Raw genomic sequence first — 12,780 nt, 5'->3', positions numbered from 1 at the left:
CTATTAAATCAGGTGGCTAGGATAGTAGGCTACATCGAGTCCTAAATTTGCTAAAGTCTTTTTAACGGTTTCATTTCATTGACATTTAATGATCAAACTGAATGACCCCCAAAGACAAAACAAAGGGATTTTGAACGGTCGTGACGATGGAGTTAAAAGAGCCGACTGAAATAATTGTTTTTTAAAGAAGAGGAAAAAAAGAGGGCGTGCTATTCTTAAATCGACTCCATATATAATCGGAGTTTGGGGCAAAAAGGGGGCTAGAGCCGGGAAAATGTGGGTGGAGTGGCCAGCTCCGTCGGCCGAGGCTTGTCGAAAAGTTGAAAACAAATGATCAGTCGATTGAATCCGGGAGCGCGTCGTAGAGAAAGCTCAATTTAGCGGATAGTCCACCCAGCGAGCGAGACAATCTATCGTCCAGCCTCCCCAAACGGCGCTGATGGTAAATAAGGAGGCATCGCTAGAAAGAAAGTTGGTGTGGGGGGATGGGAAGAGGGTAGTTGGAACAAAATAGTCATTATTCCGCTCGCCGAAGCGCGAACCGCTAAGCTACGGACATAAAATAGCTCTCCCACCATCCAGAAAACAACGCCGAAAACCATTCCGTCTGTCGAACGAGCCTTTTTAAGCAAGCACTTTCCCGCGTCATCGTACGCCGACCAGAAACGATTTTTCTTTATCTATACGTATCTCTACTCTCTATCTCTCTACGTCTATCCCTATAATCCTATTATCCATACTCCCGTCAACTTAAAAATTTAGAATTCCATATTTAGAACCAAATTTCGTGCTTCTTTACAACTGTATTTTAAGTTGTTTATATTCGCGTTGTCCGTAGTTATTTCACCCGAGTCTCTTTTGACGAGTATATCCTTCGATGAGACGTGACTATATTAATGTTAGGAATAAGAATCCCCCCGTAATAGAGTGATTGTTAAAGCTACGCTGTTGTAACAACGCGCGACATACCTTGATAACGTCTTACTAAAGAAAAGGTTATCGACGTTATCGGGTGGTATAGGGGGTTTCTAAGTTGGGAGAGCTACTATTTATTCCAGATGCTGACTGAAAAACACCTGAAATTGCTTGGTACTAGGCGCGACTAAACTTATTTAATGACGAGGCGATGATTAAACAAAACAACTTTATTACAACTCCAAGACGCTACACGTAAATTTCTAGCTAACTGGAGAAGTGGTCTCTACGGTGACCGATTTTCGTTGAGAGTTCTTCCTAACTGCCTGCATAGTTGCCAGATAAAATTTACGTCCTGCAGCCCAAAAGGAAATAAAACAAGCCCAAAAAATCGCCCATAATTTATAGACAAATTTTAACTAGTAGCGCGAAGTTTGTTCAAATAATTACCGTATATAAATATAACAACAAAAGAACAAGTATTTTCATAAGTTTTTTAATATTTTAATATTGTAGACTTATAATATTTTGACTCAAAACTCCATATTTTTCCAAGAAACGGTTTTCCCCTTAAGTGGTCAATGGTTTATGGCACTAAAGACACAGCAGAAATGATAGCTCGACGATAAAGGCATTCCTGGGCTTTCCGTGAAATTTTCCGTTCTCAACTTCATCCGCCAGTCTCCCTTTTAACTCTTACTCCGTTTTTAACCATTCTTTGATATAATTACCCCCTGGACCGCTGCGCTGCCGCTATTTCGTGGAAACGGTCGAAACCATGAAAACAAGCCCAATAATGGGTATCAGCTGTTAAGCCTGTGATAATTCTAATTTCTTTCACGATTGTTTTTTAAAATGTCGTTTAAAAGATATAAATTTGGAGATCATACGTATAGTATTTTATCTAAGCTTTTGTTAAAACAGCAGCAATTAATTAAAACTATAATAATTCATAAAATTTAATATAGGTGTCGCCGAAACGTAGGACCCTACCAAAACTGCTAGGAATTATGGTAGTCCTTTGGTAGTAATGATGGGGGAATACACTCAGCGTTAGAGATAAGGAATTTTCCCCTCCATGTTTATCTACTTCAAGATATTATTAACTTCGAATTTAAATACTAAGGGGGAAGAAGGGGGGACGCGTTCTAACTATTTTACACTTACCTTGTACTATTTTAAGCTAACTTCGTGTACTGACAATTGATTTGATGGCACTGAAACGTTCGAATCCCGATTTAGATCGCCATCTTGAGGGAATTTCCCTGGAAACGTTCTTATAGGTCAACGGCGGATAACGGCTACCGAAAGATATACGCGACACAAACCCAACCTTTCGTCCGTGTATTCGAGACGATTGGATACCGCATCCCAAAAACCCATATCCCTCTCCCAGAGAAATAAAAAGCTAAAACCATACCACAGACGAATCGGTATAAACAGAAGTAAAAAAAGTGATCCTTCTTTTGCAGCTCGATTGTAATCGGGACTCAGATCTACTATAAGACGATAAAGGGAAATACTTGAAAATTGGGTCACCCAGATAATCCTCGGATCTCTCTTTTTCTATACAACTTTTTTTTGTTTGCCGATGGGGTCTTTACTAAAGGTTTCGGATTTTCAGTTAAAGCCCGCGGGCTTTACAGAGTCGCCAAAAAATAATCATAAGGAATAAAAGTAGAACAATCTCGCGTAAATCTAATAACCAAATACCTATTGAGGATTACGAACGGTTTCTTACGTATACGATAAAAATTTGATCGTTTTCTCCCAATAGAGATTGCATCTCAATAGGATTGGATTTCTTTTATACTCAATATCAAACATTAAAATTATATTCTTTTATATTCGTTGTTGAAGGGAGAGTATTAGAAAATATGGAGTTTTCATGATAGCAGGAAGACATTATCCACTGGCTGGAGTGTCTTAAGTGTGGAATCACTCCGAGAACAGGGGTGCTAACGTAAATACATTATTTATTGAAGAGAGCCACAGTTTCTTTTCCCTTACGTCCTGTATTAAATAGTTGAATGAATTTATCAAATCTTTTAACGTCTCCTAAGTTGGTTCGTCTAAGCTTCATAATTGGGTTTTATCAGATGGGCTTACTAATTTAACTAACTCACGTTGTCCTGTGAATCATTTCAATTTTAAAATAGGGTTTGATTTCTATCAGAAAAACCATTTATTTTCTGTCGGCGATTTTATAAGATTTCATTATTTTTTCAAGTAAAATTAATACTACTTTGATATCGATTGATATTTGGCATGTATCTGTAATGTAAACAAATTTAATTTATCTAACTAAATTTGAATTTTAATTAATTTGAATTTGGTTTCTCTTTTACATTGCGTGTCTTTGAATGGGAGTTGTTACAGAAACATTTTAATTTAGTTCATTTTTTAAATTAATTAATTTATTCAGCCTTAACCCACTTTTAAATAACAGTTTCATTCATTTATTTTAATAACACATAAAAAGATGGGATGGTGAAGCTTGTGTCACTGGGTGAAGACTCGGAAGAACTCCTTCTTCGTGGAGTTTGCGAGTTATCTCCCCACGAGTTAAAGGGGTTTAGAACCGAATTCTTCTTTATACCCTATAAATACAAACTTGTTAACGGTAATATTATGTGTAAGGAACTCTTGACTTGAAGGGCTTATCACCTATTAGTTCGCTTAGGTTGTGTCTTGAGTTTAAGCTTAGCTGATTAATATGATTGTTATTAATTATCAATAGGGTAAAAAAAAACAAATTGTTTAGGGTGTGACTTCTCCTATAGTGAGTTGCAGGCTAAGAAAGACAAAATATATAGTACAATCGGCGTAAGGATGCCTCAGATCGTTTCCGGTCATTCCACCGCGCGAAATTTGAATTTTGGCCATTTTACGGTCAAATTCGAATTTTGCTCTTTTTGTCGTCTTTTAGCGCCATCTAGAGACCGAAATTGGAATCTTTATTTTTTAATTTCATAATTGTGGTGGCGAGCAAATTTAAAAGATAAGGCATTCCTATCATTCTTAAATATAAAATAGTATGTATAATTATTTATTTTTGTAAATTTATTTCTACGTCTTACCAGTTAAATCGGCAGTTTCTTTTAAAATAGTTACCACGCTTTCTTGGGGGTAACGTTGTCTTAATGAGCTATAGACGTTTAAAATTATATTTTTCTCTTTACTTGTTAACAATAAACCTTTATCATGCTTTTTATAGTAACCTCTTGGGCTATTTAAAATATTTGGAGCTTCAATTATCGAACCTTCTTTAGCTGCATTCAGTAATTAAACTCGTGACAACATGAAATTAAAAAAATAGATTCCAATTTCATTTCCTAGATGGCGCGAAAAAACGATGAAACTCACGAAATTTGAAATTGACTGTAAAGTGGTCAAATTTAAATTACGCGCGGTCGACTGGCCGGAAATGGTCTGAGGTATCCTTGCGCCGACTGTACTATATATTTTGTCTTTCTTAGCCTGCAACTCACTATATCTTGTATTTTGGAGATGGTTTATTTCAAATATTAATGTGTACATTTATTTAAAGTGATTGGTAAGTGATCAATTTAAAAAGATAATATTAACAATATATGACACTGCTCTTTTACGTTTTCGATAACATTCGAATATTGAAGTTATTTAAATGGTGCTTCAAATTTACTGCTTAATTTATTAAAGTAACATTTAATTTTTTTAAAGTTAAATGACGGCACTTGTACATATAAATATTGAAGAATTATTTAAAAATTAAAAACCACTGTATGTACAATAAAATTCAGACCTGATGAAGCTCCCGAACGGGAACGAAACTAGTCGTCTAGTTTTTTAATAAAACTTAAATTTTATTGTACATACAGTGGTTTTTAATTTTTAAATAATTTTTTTTAAATATTTCTTAAAGTAACATTTAAGTTGTTGAATGGTTTTGGCTCTAAGAAATCGACGTTTCTTAGAGATTTGTTTTTATAGAGCCGTATTTCTACTTTTTGTAACGTTATTTATCTGATCGAGAATATATGAGTAATATTTGGATCCCAGTTATTTTCTATAACTTTTATCATATAATAATATAATAACACATAATAGTTGCTTTAAATATACAAGGCTGGTTGGATATTGTTAAGTTTTTCTCAAACTTACTCTCATACATCAGTTTTTGTAAAATTTATATAACATATAAGTAATATCCCCCAACATATTAAACCATAATTCAAAACAGACTGAACTAACAAGGAGACGACCCGAGGTGATAATCGCCGATTTTGTTGAAACTCGAGTATAATGTACACCTCTATGTAACTTGAAAAACCTGCAAGGGAAAAGTTGCGACGGGTTTTAGTTTTACCATGGCAACTGAAAACGTTTTTGACAATATCATTTGGAAATGTTTCCATTGAAAATAACATGGGAATCTGAAGGATTTTAAGGGTCCAACCATGCGAAACGTTTTCGCTTGTAATATAGCAAACCCTTTCAGGCCGATTTAAGGTCAGATATTCTCCGAGGGAGGAAATAGCTGAATCTCGGACTTGGTTTCAAGCGCTCCTTCCATATTTTGAAGGGAGGTTAAAAGGGAGCAGTCACTCTCCGGAAATTGGATTTATATACAAATATATACGCTTAAGGCCAGGATATCGCTCGAATCCGTAATTAACGGAAATCAAGCCACGATAAAGAAAGAATATCTACGTAGAGGTCACGTTTCTGGGCTTAAGGAACATTCGAGACACTATGAATTTCAAAGTTTCCCTACTCTTGACCGCCCAAACTCGCTAAATTATTTCCATCGCGTCCTATCAAATGTGAAACTTTAAATTAACTGCCTCTGGTAGCCAAAGTATTACCATTAGGGAGGTTAAGCAGCCAACGTTACGAACGACAACGCGTATACCTTCAGACAATACTTGGCAGATGTATCGTTAATCTAACTTGCCAGCGCTATCGAAGCGTTCGGAAGTTCCCATTGAAACGTGAAACTATCTTTTAAATTCTACATTTTGTTCACTTACATCTCTCCGTACAAGCTCAACGCTCTATGAGCCAAAACCAATTTAATTACAAATAAGCCAATAATCCTTTCGGTACGTTTTCTAAGTTATCAACTCAAGAGTATAGCCAAGTTCAATCCGCCATATTGTGTCAAAACATTAGGTTTTTTGCCGTAAAAATAAAAGATCGTGACGAATTTTAAGGTATGGCCGTACAGGCTTCCCCTCGAGATTAATGACGTCAAGTGAAATTATAACGCTAGAAAACTATACTACTGGAAGTCGATTTTTGCGTTAAATCTTACAGGCGTATTCGCGCTGTTACTAGACGAAAAATATCTTTTAAATAGAGGAGGTCAACGCCAGATTAACCCGCTATAGCGGATTCCAATTAAGAAAAGTTGGGTCCTATTCAAACTATTTCCCTAAAGTTTAAAGCGCTTTTATAGATAAATTAAAGAGTGTCTTTCGGAAACTTTCGGAGATTAATTGTTGTCCCGAAATTCCTGTTTAATAAGCCTAGTCGAGTCTCGCGATAATCGTTTCGAAACAAAGTGATTGGGCCGCCGCTGCGTACGCCAGGATGCCCGCCCGATTGATAATCTCATTTAAAGTAGAGCGCGTTCGCCCATCAAAGTGTCGGCGCTTCGGCAGTCATCCATCAATAGCCAGATATATCGTATCGAAGCCAGATACTTTATCAAAATGGCGGAAACGAGTCATCTCCATACGCCTAACGCGATACGAGTAACTTTTAAAAGGTTACGTAATTAAAGTGTCTGCTTTAGTAAGGCCGTGATAAACCAACACTTCGTTGAAAGAGATCTGTCAACTCAAATCAGTCGCCTTATTTCTCAATGAGAGCGAAGTATAAACACATTTTCCAAACTCTCTAGTTAAATCCAAACCAGAGATTCTACGAGACACGCTACGCTAATAGAGATGCGAAACTGCGGTAAGAATCGTAAGAATAGCTTCGTATATAGATAGGAAACTTCAATGGGGCAAACTGACTCTCACGAGATTGCCCTGACATCTAGTGACTGCGCCAGTTGGCTGTGTTCTCAAGAGCGTAGAACGTATTGAGGAATTTGAGTTCGGAGTTTTGTGAATAAACGTATTTTGCAAGGTAAATGTCTTCAAATATACAAGAATGCTATTTCCTTAGTGCTATTTTTTAAATTTGCTCTCAGTTCAAGAAAAATATTTTAATACATATAGCTCGCTTAAGCCTTTGCAATTGGGATTGCGTTACACCAAGGTTCTAGTACGGACTTCCTGTTACCCTGTAGTGCGAACTTCACCAAATAATATTATTCGGGTGCCGCCACCAGATGTCGGTCAAAACTCTGGCGTCACTTCCATAACATGAAGTTTCCTATCTATATACGAAGTTATTTTATCTATGATCGGGACTCCCATAGTTCGATTAAATTAGACGTTTAATTAATGACAATAGATCAAAACCAAGTGTTTGAACTTTATCCCTCAAGTTCAGCTGACACTGCAATATACGCGCGATTATCAGGAACTTAGGACCAAAGTCTTACTACTCTATTGGTTATTCATTTACGAGACTAGAGGATGAAAATGGATATCGTCTTTTATAATTACTTTCTGATAACGTTACTTATTTGAGATATATATTTTAGTCCTATACTCAGTTGCAGGTTAAGAAAGGAAAAAATATCTGCTACATTTGGCGGAACGATACTATAGCATGAATTTCCGGTAAATCGGCAGCGGGAATTTAGAATTTCACTTATTTTCTGTTGAATTCATATTTCCTAAAGGTTCACTCTTGTTGTATATTAATCCATTTTAGAAGTGTCAATTGCCTAAATTTCAAAGTTATTAATAAATATTTAATACTGATTATTATTTTTAGGCTTGGTGTATTTTTAGTATAATGCTTCTAAGCCATCATCACAAAGCACGTTTATGTACGTCAACGTGGTAATCTCGGCATTACCCGTTCTATACTTACCATGGACTCGCCAAACGAAGTTTTTAGGTATGCCTCACTTGTAGTATTAAAATAAATTATTAGAACTGTTCTTAAATCTTATGTTAATTAATGAATTATCACTTTGAAATATATTTTTGCAAAATTATACAACGCGCGAAGTAATTCTTAGAAATTCAACCGTTAACAGACCAAATTCTAAATTCAGCCAAATGTACTAAATATTTTGCCTTTCTTAACCTGTAACTGACGAGATTCCTATGTTATTTTCAATGGGAAAATATACATACTGTGTTGTCAAAAACATTTTCGGTTGCCATGGCAAAATTAATGCCCATTGCAACTATTCCCTGGGTGAAATTTCATATTACCATAAGTTCTACACCCCCCCCCCCTCCCCTAGTTTCAACAAAATAGGTGATTATCACCTCGGGTAGTCTCCTCGTGAGTATAGAAACGTTATCAAATGTTACAAGGGGGATAGCTCAAATGTGACGTTACCTATCATAATTCTATACCAAAACCTAAATTATGAATAATTTTAAAGTAGCAATTTAATACTTAAATCATTCCGCTTAATTTTAAAGAAATGAAATAATTTGTGAAGCTTTTGTTACGTATATGATATATGGTGAAGTTCTTTAGCCTCGTTCACACTAGACACTTTGAAACCGTTTTTAAATGGTTTCGAAAGATAAAATTTAAAATTTACGGTGTCAACTGTATTAATAGCCATACGACAAATACATTAGACAGCAAAATTTTACAGTTTGATCTTTCAAAACCGTTTTAAAACGGTTCAAAAGTGTCTAGTGTAAATAGGGAAGGGGATTCCGCTTCTTAATTTGTGAACAGCCTCATACATACCCACATATACACTCTTAAAAATTGACGTCCAAATTTGGATGGATATATTAGAGTCCGAATGTGCGTGGATCTAGCTATCCAAATTTAAAGAGTTATCAATCCCTTTATGGCTTTAAATTTAACCAAAATTAGACGAGTTGTCTTGCATTTTGGGAGGTATTGGTTATGATTTGGACAAAAAAAGGTTCAGATTTGAACTCTATTTAATCCCCCATTGGAGTGGCAAGAGTCCCCTTTTGGACGGGCAAGTGCTGCCCTTTGGCATTGTAGGATTCGAATAAAAAAACTCTTCGGAATTACAAACATTTTAGTGTTTTAAATATATAAATTGTTGAAATAAATCTGAAATAATTTTACAAAATATAAATTTTATTTTTTTATTTAGACATTTGATTTAGAAAAGTAATTATGGATGGGGCTACTTTATCTACACTAATTTTAAACCTCGTTTTTTGAAAATATTCTAATGTTCCGCGACGAGTCTTTGGAAGTTCCATTTGGAAAGCGTAAACACCCGCTCGATTATAGAAACTTAAAAATTTTTTTTTTCAATTTCGACGCCGCCTTTACACGTGGTGAAGTCTTCATTTCCTAAACAGCTTTGGAGTGACAGTTTTTGGACTCGAAATAAAAATAATAAAAATATATAAATTAATTCGGAAAAATAAATGTTTCATATATGAGATTATGGTTCTTTAGCCAATCTATACTTAGTTTCAGCCTTGGAAGTTCTAGTACTAATAGCGCAATGATATAACTGCTCATTCCCGGTATGTACGACACGCATTGACAATTTCCGTTTACGTAGCTCTAGGTGCATAAAGGTTTCAGTCAGATATGACGGTGGGCGCGCAACTAGCTGCGCGCCACGCTCTCAATTAGGGGGTGGTATGTTCTCGACGCGAAGGCTTCCACGTGCAGACTACCTGTACAATGACCAATGGAATGTCCCCCTTCACAACCTTCACGAAAAAGGGGGAAACTTGAGCCGCCTCGAACAAACTTTCTCGCTATGTCCAGCATAAACTAAACAGGTTTCTTGGACCTGTCTCTGATGATTATTTTTACAAAATGTAAGCATTTTCAATTTTTTGTCAGTAACATAGTTGTTAGCTTAAAATTAATACTGTGCTGTAACCCAGAATTCTTAAGTTTAAGTATAAAAACACTTACCTTAAAGATATTGGTCGTAGTGATTTTTCCAAGTTCCGAAACAAAACGATCTGGTTTTTGAAATAAAATTTATAATGTTTGAAGTTGACACGTCTTTTTTAAAGGATCCACATTTGGCTTTAAGAGGGCAAACAGGGAGTTCATTTACTCGTATGATCCAAAGTTGGAATATTTCGTACAATTTTGGACAAACATTGGATTAATTTTTCTAAAAGTCCATATTTGGCTTTAAGAAGGCAAACTTGGATTTCATTTACTCGTATGATCCAAAGTTGGACTATTTTGTACAATTTTGGACAAACATTGGATCCTTTTTTCTAAGAGTGTATGTATGTGTATATATAGTTTGAACACTTTTTAAATAAACACTTCCAAATTAGGAGTGTTTACTTTTCTGAATTTTGTCTTTTGGAACAAAATTTCGTAAATGTTTGCTCCGCCCAAAGCGAAAACTGCATCTTTAATGTTATAATTAAAGAGCTAGGAAGTTTGAAGCTAGACTAGCATTTTCTCTATTAACTGTCGGGTTGGGAAATGGCTAAACATTCATTATTTCTCAGTCAGGGTGACTATTGGGGGGTTAAAAATGGATTACTGGGCAGGCCTCCCCCGGGGGCAGTTTGCGGGACTGGCGCTTTCGATCTCAGCGGAGCGTCCCCGCGGAGATGGCCCGGATAAAAATGGCTTTCCCTTTCGTTGTTGGGGGCCCCGGAAAAGGAGTCGAGCGAGAAAAACAATGAAGGCATCTCGGATAAAGGTGTTTATCTTCGAACTTAAATTCCGTAGTTCCGCTCAGAATCGCACCCTAAAACTCCCCTTTTTCCCAACACTTTGCATATTTCCCAGGTTATATAGCGCGCTAAATAAACAAACCTCTCGCCAATAAAGCAAACACGTTGTTAAGTTTCAATCCCCCTCCCGCCGTTCTATTTTTAGTCCTCTTGTTAATGGATGAAATACAAAAGGATTTCGCCCATGAGACGCTGTTTTGTTGGTTTTTCCTTACTGCAAAATTTATCAAGCAATCTTCGGGTTAAAATTTGATTTTTGTTATTTAATATTTAGTTTACTTTCGCCGGAACCAAATTTGGCAAATCTTACGGTTTGTTCCATCACTTCAAGAATATTTTATTTTATTTTATTTAATTTAATTTAATTTTATTTTGCTTTTGATATTAAAAGATGGAGCCGTACTGAGGACGGCTGGTTGGTGTTCAATTTTCAAACTTCATAAAATAGTCTAATTACTAGATCTCGGTTACGATAGACACGTATCCCGTAGTTAGAAATTCCCGAGGGGCAGATCATAGCATGATTATTAGGTCACCCTCAAATGATTAAATTGGATTAAATCATGATTGAAAGGATTAAATCTCGATTAAAATGATTAGAATGATTAAATCTCTATTAAAATGATTAGAATGATTAAATCTCTATTAAAATGATTAGAATGATTAAATCTCTATTAAAATGATTAGAATGATTAAATCTCTATTAAAATGATTAGAATGATTAAATCTCTATTAAAATGATTAGAATGATTAAATCTCTATTAAAATGATTAGAATGATTAAATCTCTATTAAAATGATTAGAGTGATTAAATCTCTATTAAAATTATTAGAATGATTAAATCTCTATTAAAATGATTTTATATTTACTCGATATACGAGGTATTTTATTAAGTTCATTGATATTATTTTTCGGTACAAAATTTGTCATTAAAATTGTATATTTACTCGATATATTTACCTGAAAAATTATAATTAAACCCTTAGAAAAACACTAATTGTCTTAGTATCTTACGAGGTATTTTACTAACAATTGTAAGTTCATTGATATTCAAAATTAGACTACTCATTAATTAAAATATGAAATCGAGATTGAAAAGATTAAATCGCGATTAAATTTATAAAATCGTGATTAAATTTATTAAATCGTGATTATATTGATTAAATCGTGATTAAATTTATTAAATCTTGATTAAAATAATTAAATCGTGTTTAATATAATTAAGTCGTGATTAAAATGATTTAATCATGATTAAATTTTTAATCATTCAATCATGATTATTAGGCCACTCTAAAGCTTAGTGATCTGCCCCTCGGAAATTTCTCAGTCAGTCAGCATTATGTGAACTTGCCACTTAATTAATCTCACTTTCCATCAACTTCTAGTCCCCAACAATTTAAATTTAGCTTCTACGTCTTTTGTCTAAGAGCTAAGTGTTCTATCTACATACTTAGCAATAAAAGTTCTTGGTCTAATGGTATTAATTGCAAAGCTTACCAACAAAAATGACAAAAAATGTCAAACGCAATACACTCGATTTTGAATTTTGAAATGATGATGAAAAATACCAAATAATTTAACAGTTAATTTACTAATAAAGGCAGTAATATTTTGCCATGTTTCAAAATAATAGTTACGCAATTTTAAATTCATTAAATATTTAAAATGTTCAATAAAATAGTAGTAAAAGTGGTGGAACCTCGAATAACGAAACCGGAGTTGATAAAATATTTTGTTGAATATATCGATTTTCTCTCTCAGATGTTCAGGATGTCACTCTACTTCTATTTATATACGAGTACCCTTTGTGTTCCAATTACTTGTATGTTTTCAAAGATTAAAGTGTAGTATCTGTTTGTCTAGTAATTCTAGTATCGATTCTCACTCTTTTGATTAAGACCAAAGTGACACATTCGTTTTGTTACAATGGCATGAAAATTGTTCGACGCAAAAGCACTATGCCACGATTTTCAAGCGCTCCATTTTGTCGCACAAATATTAAAAAAAATTGATTTCAACATATTTCAAACCGAACAATTAGCGTTATATAAACTAATAATTTTATTAAACTCATTTT

Source organism: Leiobunum rupestre, chromosome 8 (assembly GCF_980474605.1).
Source record: "Leiobunum rupestre chromosome 8, qqLeiRupe1.1.hap1, whole genome shotgun sequence".
Classification (NCBI taxonomy): Eukaryota; Metazoa; Arthropoda; class Arachnida; order Opiliones; family Sclerosomatidae; genus Leiobunum; species Leiobunum rupestre.
The sequence above is the reverse complement of the archived record's forward strand: the minus strand, read 5'-3'. Positions refer to the sequence as shown.